Raw genomic sequence first — 13,608 nt, forward strand, 5'->3', positions numbered from 1 at the left:
TAACTCTGCACTATTGCGAGCTGGAAATGCCACTTCCAGTTTAGCTGTGCAGAAGAAGAACAACAAGAAGAAGAAATATCTCGAAATATGTCCGTCAGGACCCTTCCCTTGAGATAAATCTGCAAATATCTCGGAAACGAAGCGAGCTATTGCAAAACGTTAAGAGACCTTTTTTGTAGAGAATTAAGTTTCCTACTTTTTATGTTGTATGATATTTTTTGATCAGATGCGTAGTTCTCGAGATATATCAAGATATTTAAAAGCTCCGAAGCTGCACCAACATAATAGAGGTACAGAAACACCGTGGCCCCTTTCTTTGAGATAACTCTGCACTATTGCGAGCTGCAAATGCCACTTCCAGCTTAGCTGTGCAGAAGAAGAACAACAAGAAGAAGAAATATCTCGAAATATGTCCGTCAGGCCCCTTCCCTTGAGATAAATCTGCAAATACCTCGGAAACCAAGCGAGCTATGGCAAAATGTTGAGAGACCTTTTTTGTAGAGAATTAAGTTTCCTACTTTTTATGTTCTATGATATTTTTCGATCAGAGGCGTAGTTCTCGAGATATATCAAGATATTTAAAAGTTCCGAAGCCGCACCAATATAATAGAGATACAGAAACACCGTGGCCCCTTTCTTTGAGATAACTCTGCACGATTGCGAGCTGGAAATGCCACTTCCAGTTTAGCTGTGCAGAAGAAGAACAACAAGAAGAAGAAATATCTCGAAATATGTCCATCAGGACCCTTCCCTTGAGATAAATCTGCAAATATCTCGGAAACGAAGCGAGCTATGGCAAAATGTTAAGAGACCTTTTTTGTAGAGAATTATGTTCCCTACAATTTATGTTCTATGATATTTTTTGATCAGATGCGTAGTTCTCGAGATATATCAAGATATTTAAAATTTCCGAAGCCGCACCAACATAATAGAGATACAGAAACACCGTGGCCCCTTTCTTTGCGATAACTCTGCACTATTGCGAGCTGCAAATGCCACTTCCAGCTTAGCTGTGCAGAAGAAGAACAACAAGAAGAAGAAATATCTCGAAATATGTCCGTCAGGCCCCTTCCCTTGAGATAAATCTGCAAATATCTCGGAAACGAAGCGAGCTATGCCAAAATGTTAAGAGACCTTATTTGTAGACAATTAAGTTTCCTACTTTTTATGTTCTATGATATTTTTTGATCAGATGCGTAGTTCTCGAGATATATCAAGATATTTAAAAGTTCCGAAGCCGCACCAACATAATAGAGATACAGAAACACCGTGGCCCCTTTCTTTGAGATAACTCTGCACTATTGCGAGCTGTAAATGCCACTTCCAGCTTAGCTGTGCAGAAGAAGAACAACAAGAAGAAGAAATATCTCGAAATATGTCCGTCAGGCCCCTTCCCTTGAGATATATCTGCAAATATCTCGGAAACAAAGCGAGCTATGGCAAAATGTTAAGAGACCTTTTTTGTAGAGAATTATGTTTCCTACAATTTATGTTCTATGATATTTTTTGATCAGAAGCGTAGTTTTCGAGATATATCGAGATATTTAAAAGTTCCGAAGCCGCACCAACATAATAGAGATACAGAAACACCGTGGCCCCTTTCTTTCAGATAACTATGCACTATTGCGAGCTGCAAATGCCACTTCCAGCTTAGCTGTGCAGTAGAAGAACAACAAGAAGAAGAAATTTCTCGAAATATGTCCGTCAGGCCCCTTACCTTGAGATAAATCTGCAAATATCTCGGAAACGAAGCGAGCTATGGCAAAATGTTAAGAGACCTTTTTTGTAGAGAATTAAGTTTCCTACTTTTTATCTTCTATGATATTTTCTGACCAGATTCGTAGTTCTCGAGATATATCAAGATATTTAAAAGTTCCGAAGCCGCACCAACATAATAGAGATACAGAAACACCGTGGCCCCTTTCTTTGAGATAACTCTGCACGATTGCGAGCTGGAAATGCCACTTCCAGTTTAGCTGTGCAGAAGAAGAACAACAAGAAGAAGAAATATCTCGAAATATGTCCGTCAGGCCCGTTCCTTTGAGCTGAATCTGCAAATATCTCGGAAACGAAGCGAGCTATGGCAAAATGTTAAGAGACGTTTTTTGTAGTGAATTATGTTTCCTACAATTTATGTTCTATGATATTTTTTGATCAGAAGCGTAGTTTTCGAGATATATCGAGATATTTAAAAGTTCCGAAGCCGCACCAACATAATAGAGATACAGAAACACCGTGGCTCCTTTCTTTGAGATAACTCTGCACTAGTGCGAGCCGCAAATGCCACTTCCAGCTTAGCTGTGCAGAAGAAGAACAACAAGAAGAAGAAATATCTCGAAATATGTCCGTCAGGCCCCTTCCCTAGAGATAAATCTGCAAATATCTCGGAAACGAAGCGAGCTATGGCAAAATGTTAAGAGACCTTTTTTGTAGAGAATTAAGTTTCCTACTTTTTATGTTCTATGATATTTTTCGATCAGAGGCGTAGTTCTCGAGATATATCAAGATATTTAAAAGTTCCGAAGCCGCACCAACATAATAGAGATACAGAAACACCGTGGCCCCTTTCTTTGAGATAACTCTGCACTATTGCGCGCTGCAAATGCCACTTCCAGCTTAGCTGTGCAGAAGAAGAACAACAAGAAGAAGAAATATCTCGAAATATGTCCGTCAGGCCCCTTCCCTTGAGATAAATCTGCAAATATCTCGGAAACGAAGCGAGCTATGGCAAAATGTTAAGAGACGTTTTTTGTAGAGAATTAAGTTTCCTACTTTTTATGTTCTATGATATTTTTTGATCAGATGCGTAGTTCTCGAGATATAGCAAGATATTTAAAAGTTCCGAAGCCGCACCAACATAATAGAGATACAGAAACACCGTGGCCCCTTTCTTTGAGATAACTCTGCACTATTGCGAGCTGCAAATGCCACTTCCAGCTTAGCTGTGCAGAAGAAGAACAACAAGAAGAAGAAATATCTCGAAATATGTCCATCAGGACCCTTCCCTTGAGATAAATCTGCAAATATCTCGGAAACGAAGCGAGCTATGGCAAAATGTTAAGAGACCTTTTTCGTAGAGAATTATGTTTCCTACAATTTATGTTCTATGATATTTTTTGATCAGAAGCGTAGTTTTCGAGATATATCGAGATATTTAAAAGTGCCGAAGCCGCACCAACATAATAGAGATACAGAAACACCGTGGCCCCTTTCTTTGGGATAACTCTGCACTATTGCGAGCTGGAAATGCCACTTCCAGTTTAGCTGTGCAGAAGAAGAACAACAAGAAGAAGAAATATCTCGAAATATGTCCGTCAGGACCCTTCCCTTGAGATAAATCTGCAAATATCTCGGAAACGAAGCGAGCTATTGCAAAACGTTAAGAGACCTTTTTTGTAGAGAATTAAGTTTCCTACTTTTTATGTTGTATGATATTTTTTGATCAGATGCGTAGTTCTCGAGATATATCAAGATATTTAAAAGCTCCGAAGCTGCACCAACATAATAGAGGTACAGAAACACCGTGGCCCCTTTCTTTGAGATAACTCTGCACTATTGCGAGCTGCAAATGCCACTTCCAGCTTAGCTGTGCAGAAGAAGAACAACAAGAAGAAGAAATATCTCGAAATATGTCCGTCAGGCCCCTTCCCTTGAGATAAATCTGCAAATACCTCGGAAACCAAGCGAGCTATGGCAAAATGTTGAGAGACCTTTTTTGTAGAGAATTAAGTTTCCTACTTTTTATGTTCTATGATATTTTTCGATCAGAGGCGTAGTTCTCGAGATATATCAAGATATTTAAAAGTTCCGAAGCCGCACCAATATAATAGAGATACAGAAACACCGTGGCCCCTTTCTTTGAGATAACTCTGCACGATTGCGAGCTGGAAATGCCACTTCCAGTTTAGCTGTGCAGAAGAAGAACAACAAGAAGAAGAAATATCTCGAAATATGTCCATCAGGACCCTTCCCTTGAGATAAATCTGCAAATATCTCGGAAACGAAGCGAGCTATGGCAAAATGTTAAGAGACCTTTTTTGTAGAGAATTATGTTCCCTACAATTTATGTTCTATGATATTTTTTGATCAGATGCGTAGTTCTCGAGATATATCAAGATATTTAAAATTTCCGAAGCCGCACCAACATAATAGAGATACAGAAACACCGTGGCCCCTTTCTTTGCGATAACTCTGCACTATTGCGAGCTGCAAATGCCACTTCCAGCTTAGCTGTGCAGAAGAAGAACAACAAGAAGAAGAAATATCTCGAAATATGTCCGTCAGGCCCGTTCCTTTGAGCTGAATCTGCAAATATCTCGGAAACGAAGCGAGCTATGGCAAAATGTTAAGAGACGTTTTTTGTAGTGAATTATGTTTCCTACAATTTATGTTCTATGATATTTTTTGATCAGAAGCGTAGTTTTCGAGATATATCGAGATATTTAAAAGTTCCGAAGCCGCACCAACATAATAGAGATACAGAAACACCGTGGCTCCTTTCTTTGAGATAACTCTGCACTAGTGCGAGCCGCAAATGCCACTTCCAGCTTAGCTGTGCAGAAGAAGAACAACAAGAAGAAGAAATATCTCGAAATATGTCCGTCAGGCCCCTTCCCTAGAGATAAATCTGCAAATATCTCGGAAACGAAGCGAGCTATGGCAAAATGTTAAGAGACCTTTTTTGTAGAGAATTAAGTTTCCTACTTTTTATGTTCTATGATATTTTTCGATCAGAGGCGTAGTTCTCGAGATATATCAAGATATTTAAAAGTTCCGAAGCCGCACCAACATAATAGAGATACAGAAACACCGTGGCCCCTTTCTTTGAGATAACTCTGCACTATTGCGCGCTGCAAATGCCACTTCCAGCTTAGCTGTGCAGAAGAAGAACAACAAGAAGAAGAAATATCTCGAAATATGTCCGTCAGGCCCCTTCCCTTGAGATAAATCTGCAAATATCTCGGAAACGAAGCGAGCTATGGCAAAATGTTAAGAGACGTTTTTTGTAGAGAATTAAGTTTCCTACTTTTTATGTTCTATGATATTTTTTGATCAGATGCGTAGTTCTCGAGATATAGCAAGATATTTAAAAGTTCCGAAGCCGCACCAACATAATAGAGATACAGAAACACCGTGGCCCCTTTCTTTGAGATAACTCTGCACTATTGCGAGCTGCAAATGCCACTTCCAGCTTAGCTGTGCAGAAGAAGAACAACAAGAAGAAGAAATATCTCGAAATATGTCCATCAGGACCCTTCCCTTGAGATAAATCTGCAAATATCTCGGAAACGAAGCGAGCTATGGCAAAATGTTAAGAGACCTTTTTCGTAGAGAATTATGTTTCCTACAATTTATGTTCTATGATATTTTTTGATCAGAAGCGTAGTTTTCGAGATATATCGAGATATTTAAAAGTGCCGAAGCCGCACCAACATAATAGAGATACAGAAACACCGTGGCCCCTTTCTTTGGGATAACTCTGCACTATTGCGAGCTGGAAATGCCACTTCCAGTTTAGCTGTGCAGAAGAAGAACAACAAGAAGAAGAAATATCTCGAAATATGTCCGTCAGGACCCTTCCCTTGAGATAAATCTGCAAATATCTCGGAAACGAAGCGAGCTATTGCAAAACGTTAAGAGACCTTTTTTGTAGAGAATTAAGTTTCCTACTTTTTATGTTGTATGATATTTTTTGATCAGATGCGTAGTTCTCGAGATATATCAAGATATTTAAAAGCTCCGAAGCTGCACCAACATAATAGAGGTACAGAAACACCGTGGCCCCTTTCTTTGAGATAACTCTGCACTATTGCGAGCTGCAAATGCCACTTCCAGCTTAGCTGTGCAGAAGAAGAACAACAAGAAGAAGAAATATCTCGAAATATGTCCGTCAGGCCCCTTCCCTTGAGATAAATCTGCAAATACCTCGGAAACCAAGCGAGCTATGGCAAAATGTTGAGAGACCTTTTTTGTAGAGAATTAAGTTTCCTACTTTTTATGTTCTATGATATTTTTCGATCAGAGGCGTAGTTCTCGAGATATATCAAGATATTTAAAAGTTCCGAAGCCGCACCAATATAATAGAGATACAGAAACACCGTGGCCCCTTTCTTTGAGATAACTCTGCACGATTGCGAGCTGGAAATGCCACTTCCAGTTTAGCTGTGCAGAAGAAGAACAACAAGAAGAAGAAATATCTCGAAATATGTCCATCAGGACCCTTCCCTTGAGATAAATCTGCAAATATCTCGGAAACGAAGCGAGCTATGGCAAAATGTTAAGAGACCTTTTTTGTAGAGAATTATGTTCCCTACAATTTATGTTCTATGATATTTTTTGATCAGATGCGTAGTTCTCGAGATATATCAAGATATTTAAAATTTCCGAAGCCGCACCAACATAATAGAGATACAGAAACACCGTGGCCCCTTTCTTTGCGATAACTCTGCACTATTGCGAGCTGCAAATGCCACTTCCAGCTTAGCTGTGCAGAAGAAGAACAACAAGAAGAAGAAATATCTCGAAATATGTCCGTCAGGCCCCTTCCCTTGAGATAAATCTGCAAATATCTCGGAAACGAAGCGAGCTATGCCAAAATGTTAAGAGACCTTATTTGTAGACAATTAAGTTTCCTACTTTTTATGTTCTATGATATTTTTTGATCAGATGCGTAGTTCTCGAGATATATCAAGATATTTAAAAGTTCCGAAGCCGCACCAACATAATAGAGATACAGAAACACGGTGGCCCCTTTCTTTGAGATAACTCTGCACTATTGCGAGCTGGAAATGCCACTTCCAGTTTAGCTGTGCAGAAGAAGAACAACAAGAAGAAGAAATATCTCGAAATATGTCCGTTAGGCCCCTTCCCTTGAGATAAATCTGCAAATATCTCGGAAACGAAGCGAGCTATGGCAAAATGTTAAGAGACCTTTTTTGTAGAGAATTAAGTTTCCTACTTTTTATGTTCTATGATATTTTTTGATCAGAAGCGTAGTTTTCGAGATATATCGAGATATTTAAAAGTTCCGAAGCCGCACCAACATAATAGGGATACAGAAACACCGTGGCCCCTTTCTTTGAGATAACTCTGCATTAGTGCGAGCCGCAAATGCCACTTCCAGCTTAGCTGTGCAGAAGAAGAACAACAAGAAGAAGAAATATCTCGAAATATGTCCGTCAGGCCCCTTCCCTTGAGATAAATATGCAAATATCTCGGAAACGAAGCGAGCTATGGCAAAATGTTAAGAGACCTTTTTTGTATAGAATTAAGGTTCCTACTTTTTATGTTCTATGATATTTTTTGATCAGATGCGTAGTTCTCGAGATATATCAAGATATTTAAAAGTTCCGAAGCCGCACCAACATAATAGAGATACAGAAACACCGTGGCCCCTTTCTTTGAGATAACTCTGCACTATTGCGAGCTGCAAATGCCACTTCCAGCTTAGCTGTGCAGAGGAAGAACAACAAGAAGAAGAAATATCTCGAAATATGTCCGTCAGGCCAGTTCCTTTGAGCTGAATCTGCAAATATCTCGGAAACGAAGCGAGCTATGGCAAAATGTTAAGAGACGTTTTTTGTAGAGAATTATGTTTCCTACAATTTATGTTCTATGATATTTTTTGATCAGAAGCGTAGTTTTCGAGATATATCAAGATATTTAAAAGTTCCGAAGCTGCACCAACATAATAGAGGTACAGAAACACCGTGGCCTCTTTCTTTGAGATAACTCTGCACTATTGCGAGCTGCAAATGCCACTTCCAGCTTAGCTGTGCAGAAGAAGAACAACAAGAAGAAGAAATATCTCGAAATATGTCCGTCAGGCCCCTTCCCTTGAGATATATCTGCAAATATCTCGGAAACGAAGCGAGCTATGGCAAAATGTTAAGAGACCGTTTTTGTAGAGAATTAAGTTTCCTACTTTTTATGTTCTATGATATTTTTTGATCAGACGCGTAGTTCTCGAGATATATCAAGATATTTAAAAGTTCCGAAGCCGCACCAACATAATAGAGATACAGAAACACCGTGGCCCCTTTCTTTGAGATAACTCTGCAGTAGTGCGAGCCGCAAATGCCACTTCCAGCTTAGCTGTGCAGAAGAAGAACAACAAGAAGAAGAAATATCTCGAAATATGTCCGTCAGACCCCTTCCCTTGAGATGAATCTGCAAATATCTCGGAAACGAAGCGAGCTATGGCAAAATGTTGAGAGACCTTTTTTGTAGAGAATAATATTTCCTACAATTTACGTTCTATGATATTTTTTGATCAGAAGCGTAGTTTTCGAGATATATCGAGATATTTAAAAGTTCCGAAGCCGCACCAACATAATAGAGATACAGAAACACCGTGGCCCCTTTCTTTGAGATAACTCTGCACTATTGCGACCTGCAAATGCCACTTCCAGCTCCGCTGTGCAGAAGAAGAACAACAAGAAGAAGAAATATCTCGAAATATGTCCGTCAGGCCCCTTCCCTTGAGATAAATCTGCAAATATCTCGGAAACGAAGCGAGCTATGGCAAAATGTTAAGAGACCTTTTTTGTAGAAAATTAAGTTTCCTACTTTTTATGTTCTATGATATTTTTTGATCAGATGCGTAGTTCTCGAGATATATCAAGATATTTAAAAGTTCCGAAGCCGCACCAACATAATAGAGATACAGAAACACCGTGGCCCCTTTCTTTGAGATAGCTCTGCACTATTGCGAGCTGGAAATGCCACTTCCAGTTTAGCTGTGCAGAAGAAGAACAACAAGAAGAAGAAATATCTCGAAATATGTCCGTTAGGCCCCTTCCCTTGAGATAAATCTGCAAATATCTCGGAAACGAAGCGAGCTATGGCAAAATGTTAAGAGACCTTTTTTGTAGAGAATTAAGTTTCCTACTTTTTATGTTCTATGATATTTTTTGATCAGAAGCGTAATTTTCGAGATATATCGAGATATTTAAAAGTTCCGAAGCCGCACCAACATAATAGAGATACAGAAACACCGTGGCCCCTTTCGTTGAGATAACTCTGCACTAGTGCGAGCCGCAAATGCCACTTCCAGCTTAGCTGTGCAGAAGAAGAACAACAAGAAGAAGAAATATCTCGAAATATGTCCGTCAGGCCCCTTCCCTTGAGATAAATCTGCAAATATCTCGGAAACGAAGCGAGCTATGGCAAAATGTTAAGAGACCTTTTTTGTAGAGAATTAAGTTTCCTACTTTTTATGTTCTATGATATTTTTTGATCAGATGCGTAGTTCTCGAGATATATCAAGATATTTAAAAGTTCCGAAGCCGCACCAACATAATAGAGATACAGAAACACCGTGGCCCCTTTCTTTGAGATAACTCTGCACTATTGCGAGCTGTAAATGCCACTTCCAGCTTAGCTGTGCAGAGGAAGAACAACAAGAAGAAGAAATATCTCGAAATATGTCCGTCAGGCCAGTTCCTTTGAGCTGAATCTGCAAATATCTCGGAAACGAAGCGAGCTATGGCAAAATGTTAAGAGACGTTTTTTGTAGAGAATTATGTTTACTACAATTTATGTTCTATGATATTTTTTGATCAGAAGCGTAGTTTTCGAGATATATCAAGATATTTAAAAGTTCCGAAGCTGCACCAACATAATAGAGGTACAGAAACACCGTGGCCTCTTTCTTTGAGATAACTCTGCACTATTGCGAGCTGCAAATGCCACTTCGAGCTTAGCTGTGCAGAAGAAGAACAACAAGAAGAAGAAATATCTCGAAATATGTCCGTCAGACCCCTTCCCTTGAGATGAATCTGCAAATATCTCGGAAACGAAGCGAGCTATGGCAAAATGTTAAGAGACCTTTTTTGTAGAGAATTAAGTTTCCTACTTTTTATGTTCTATGATATTTTTTGATCAGAAGCGTAGTTTTCGAGATATATCGAGATATTTAAAAGTTCCGAAGCCGCACCAACATAATAAAGATACAGAAACACCGTGGCCCCTTTCTTTGAGATAACTCTGCACTAGTGCGAGCCGCAAATGCCACTTCCAGCTTAGCTGTGCAGAAGAAGAACAACAAGAAGAAGAAATATCTCGAAATATGTCCGTCAGGCCACTTCCCTTGAGATAAATCTGCAAATATCTCGGAAACGAAGCGAGCTATGGCAAAATGTTAAGAGACGTTATTTGTAGAGAATTATATTTCCTACAATTTATGTTCTATGATATTTTTTGATCAGAAGCGTAGTTCTCGAGATAGATCAAGATACTTAAAAGTTCCGAAGCCGCACCAAACATAATAGAGATACAGAAACACCGTGGCCCCTCTCTTTGAGATAACTCTGCACTATTGCGAGCTGCAAATGCCACTTCCAGCTTAGCTGTGCAGAAGAAGAACAACAAGAAGAAGAAATATCTCGAAATATGTCCGTCAGGCCCCTTCCCTTGAGATAAATCTGCAAATATCTCGGAAACGAAGCGAGCTATGGCAAAATGTTAAGAGACCTTTTTTGTAGAGAATTAAGTTTCCTACTTTTTATGTTCTATGATATTTTTTGATCAGATGCGTAGTTCTCGAGCTATATCAAGATATTTAAAAGTTCCGAAGCCGCACCAACATAATAGGGATACAGAAACACCGTGGCCCCTTTCTTTGAGATAAGTCTGCACTAGTGCGAGCCGCAAATGCCACTTCCAGCTTAGCTGTGCAGAAGAAGAACAACAAGAAGAAGAAATATCTCGAAATATGTCCGTCAGGCCACTTCCCTTGAGATAAATCTGCAAATATCTCGGAAACGAAGCGAGCTATGGCAAAATGTTAAGAGACGTTATTTGTAGAGAATTATATTTCCTACAATTTATGTTCTATGATATTTTTTGATCAGAAGCGTAGTTCTCGAGATAGATCAAGATACTTAAAAGTTCCGAAGCCGCACCAAACATAATAGAGATACAGAAACACCGTGGCCCCTCTCTTTGAGATAACTCTGCACTATTGCGAGCTGCAAATGCCACTTCCAGCTTAGCTGTGCAGAAGAAGAACAACAAGAAGAAGAAATATCTCGAAATATGTCCGTCAGGCCCCTTCCCTTGAGATGTATCTGCAAATATCTCGGAAACGAAGCGAGCTATGGCAAAATGTTAAGAGACCTTTTTTGTAGAGAATTATGTTTCCTACAATTTATGTTCTATGATCTTTTTTGATCAGAAGCGTAGTTTTCGAGATATATCGAGATATTTAAAAGTTCCGAAGCCGCACCAACATAATAGAGATACAGAAACACCGTGGCCCCTTTCTTTGAGATAACTCTGCACTAGTGCGAGCCGCAAATGCCACTTCCAGCTTAGCTGTGCAGAAGAAGAACAACAAGAAGAAGAAATATCTCGAAATATGTCCATCAGGACCCTTCCCTTGAGATAAATCTGCAAATATCTCGGAAACGAAGCGAGCTATGGCAAAATGTTAAGAGACCTTTTTTGTAGAGAATTATGTTTCCTACTTTTTATGTTCGATGATATTTTTTGATCAGATGCGTAGTTCTCGAGATATATCAAGATATTTAAAAGTTCCGAAGCTGCACCAACATAATAGAGGTACAGAAACACCGTGGCCTCTTTCTTTGAGATAACTCTGCACTATTGCGAGCTGCAAATGCCACTTCGAGCTTAGCTGTGCAGAAGAAGAACAACAAGAAGAAGAAATATCTCGAAATATGTCCGTCAGACCCCTTCCCTTGAGATGAATCTGCAAATATCTCGGAAACGAAGCGAACTATGGCAAAATGTTAAGAGACTTTTTTTGTAGAGAATTAAGTTTCCTACTTTTTATGTTCTATGATATTTTTTGATCAGAAGCGTAGTTTTCGAGATATATCGAGATATTTAAAAGTTCCGAAGCCGCACCAACATAATAAAGATACAGAAACACCGTGGCCCCTTTCTTTGAGATAACTCTGCACTAGTGCGAGCCGCAAATGCCACTTCCAGCTTAGCTGTGCAGAAGAAGAACAACAAGAAGAAGAAATATCTCGAAATATGTCCGTCAGGCCCCTTCCCTTGAGATAAATATGCAAATATCTCGGAAACGAAGCGAGCTATGGCAAAATGTTAAGAGACCTTTTTTGTACAGAATTAAGTTTCCTACTTTTTATGTTCTATGATATTTTTTGATCAGATGCGTAGTTCTCGAGATATATCAAGATATTTAAAAGTTCCGAAGCCGCACCAACATAATAGAGATACAGAAACACCGTGGCCCCTTTCTTTGAGATAACTCTGCACTATTGCGAGCTGCAAATGCCACTTCCAGCTTAGCTGCGCAGAGGAAGAACAACAAGAAGAAGAAATATCTCGAAATATGTCCGTCAGGCCAGTTCCTTTGAGCTGTATCTGCAAATATCTCGGAAACGAAGCGAGCTATGGCAAAATGTTAAGAGACCTTTTTTGTAGAGAATTAAGTTTCCTACTTTTTATGTTCTATGATATTTTTTGATCAGATGCGTAGTTCTCGAGATATATCAAGATATTTAAAAGTTCCGAAGCCGCACCAACATAATAGGGATACAGAAACACCGTGGCCCCTTTCTTTGAGATAACTCTGCACTAGTGCGAGCCGCAAATGCCACTTCCAGCTTAGCTGTGCAGAAGAAGAACAACAAGAAGAAGAAATATCTCGAAATATGTCCGTCAGGCCCCTTCCCTTGAGATAAATCTGCAAATATCTCGGAAACGAAGCGAGCTATGGCAAAATGTTAAGAGACCTTTTTCGTAGAGAATTAAGTTTCCTACTTTTTATGTTCTATGATATTTTTTGATCAGATGCGTAGTTCTCGAGCTATATCAAGATATTTAAAAGTTCCGAAGCCGCACCAACATAATAGGGATACAGAAACACCGTGGCCCCTTTCTTTGAGATAAGTCTGCACTAGTGCGAGCCGCAAATGCCACTTCCAGCTTAGCTGTGCAGAAGAAGAACAACAAGAAGAAGAAATATCTCGAAATATGTCCGTCAGGCCACTTCCCTTGAGATAAATCTGCAAATATCTCGGAAACGAAGCGAGCTATGGCAAAATGTTAAGAGACGTTATTTGTAGAGAATTATATTTCCTACAATTTATGCTCTATGATATTTTTTGATCAGAAGCGTAGTTCTCGAGATAGATCAAGATACTTAAAAGTTCCGAAGCCGCACCAAACATAATAGAGATACAGAAACACCGTGGCCCCTCTCTTTGAGATAACTCTGCACTATTGCGAGCTGCAAATGCCACTTCCAGCTTAGCTGTGCAGAAGAAGAACAACAAGAAGAAGAAATATCTCGAAATATGTCCGTCAGGCCCCTTCCCTTGAGATAAATCTGCAAATATCTCGGAAACGAAGCGAGCTATGGCAAAATGTTAAGAGACCTTTTTTGTAGATAATTAAGTTTCCTACAATTTATGTTCTATGATATTTTTGGATCAGAAGCGTAGTTTTCGAGATATATCGAGATATTTAAAAGTTCCGAAGCCGCACCAACATAATAGAGATACAGAAACACCGTGGCCCCTTTCTTTGGGATAACTCTGCACTATTGCGAGCTGCAAATGCCACTTCCAGCTTAGCTGTGCAGAAGAAGAACAACAAGAAGAAGAAATATCT

The sequence above is a fragment of the Osmia lignaria genome, unplaced genomic scaffold (genome assembly GCF_051020975.1).
Source record: "Osmia lignaria lignaria isolate PbOS001 unplaced genomic scaffold, iyOsmLign1 scaffold0002, whole genome shotgun sequence".
Lineage (NCBI taxonomy): Eukaryota > Metazoa > Arthropoda > Insecta > Hymenoptera > Megachilidae > Osmia > Osmia lignaria.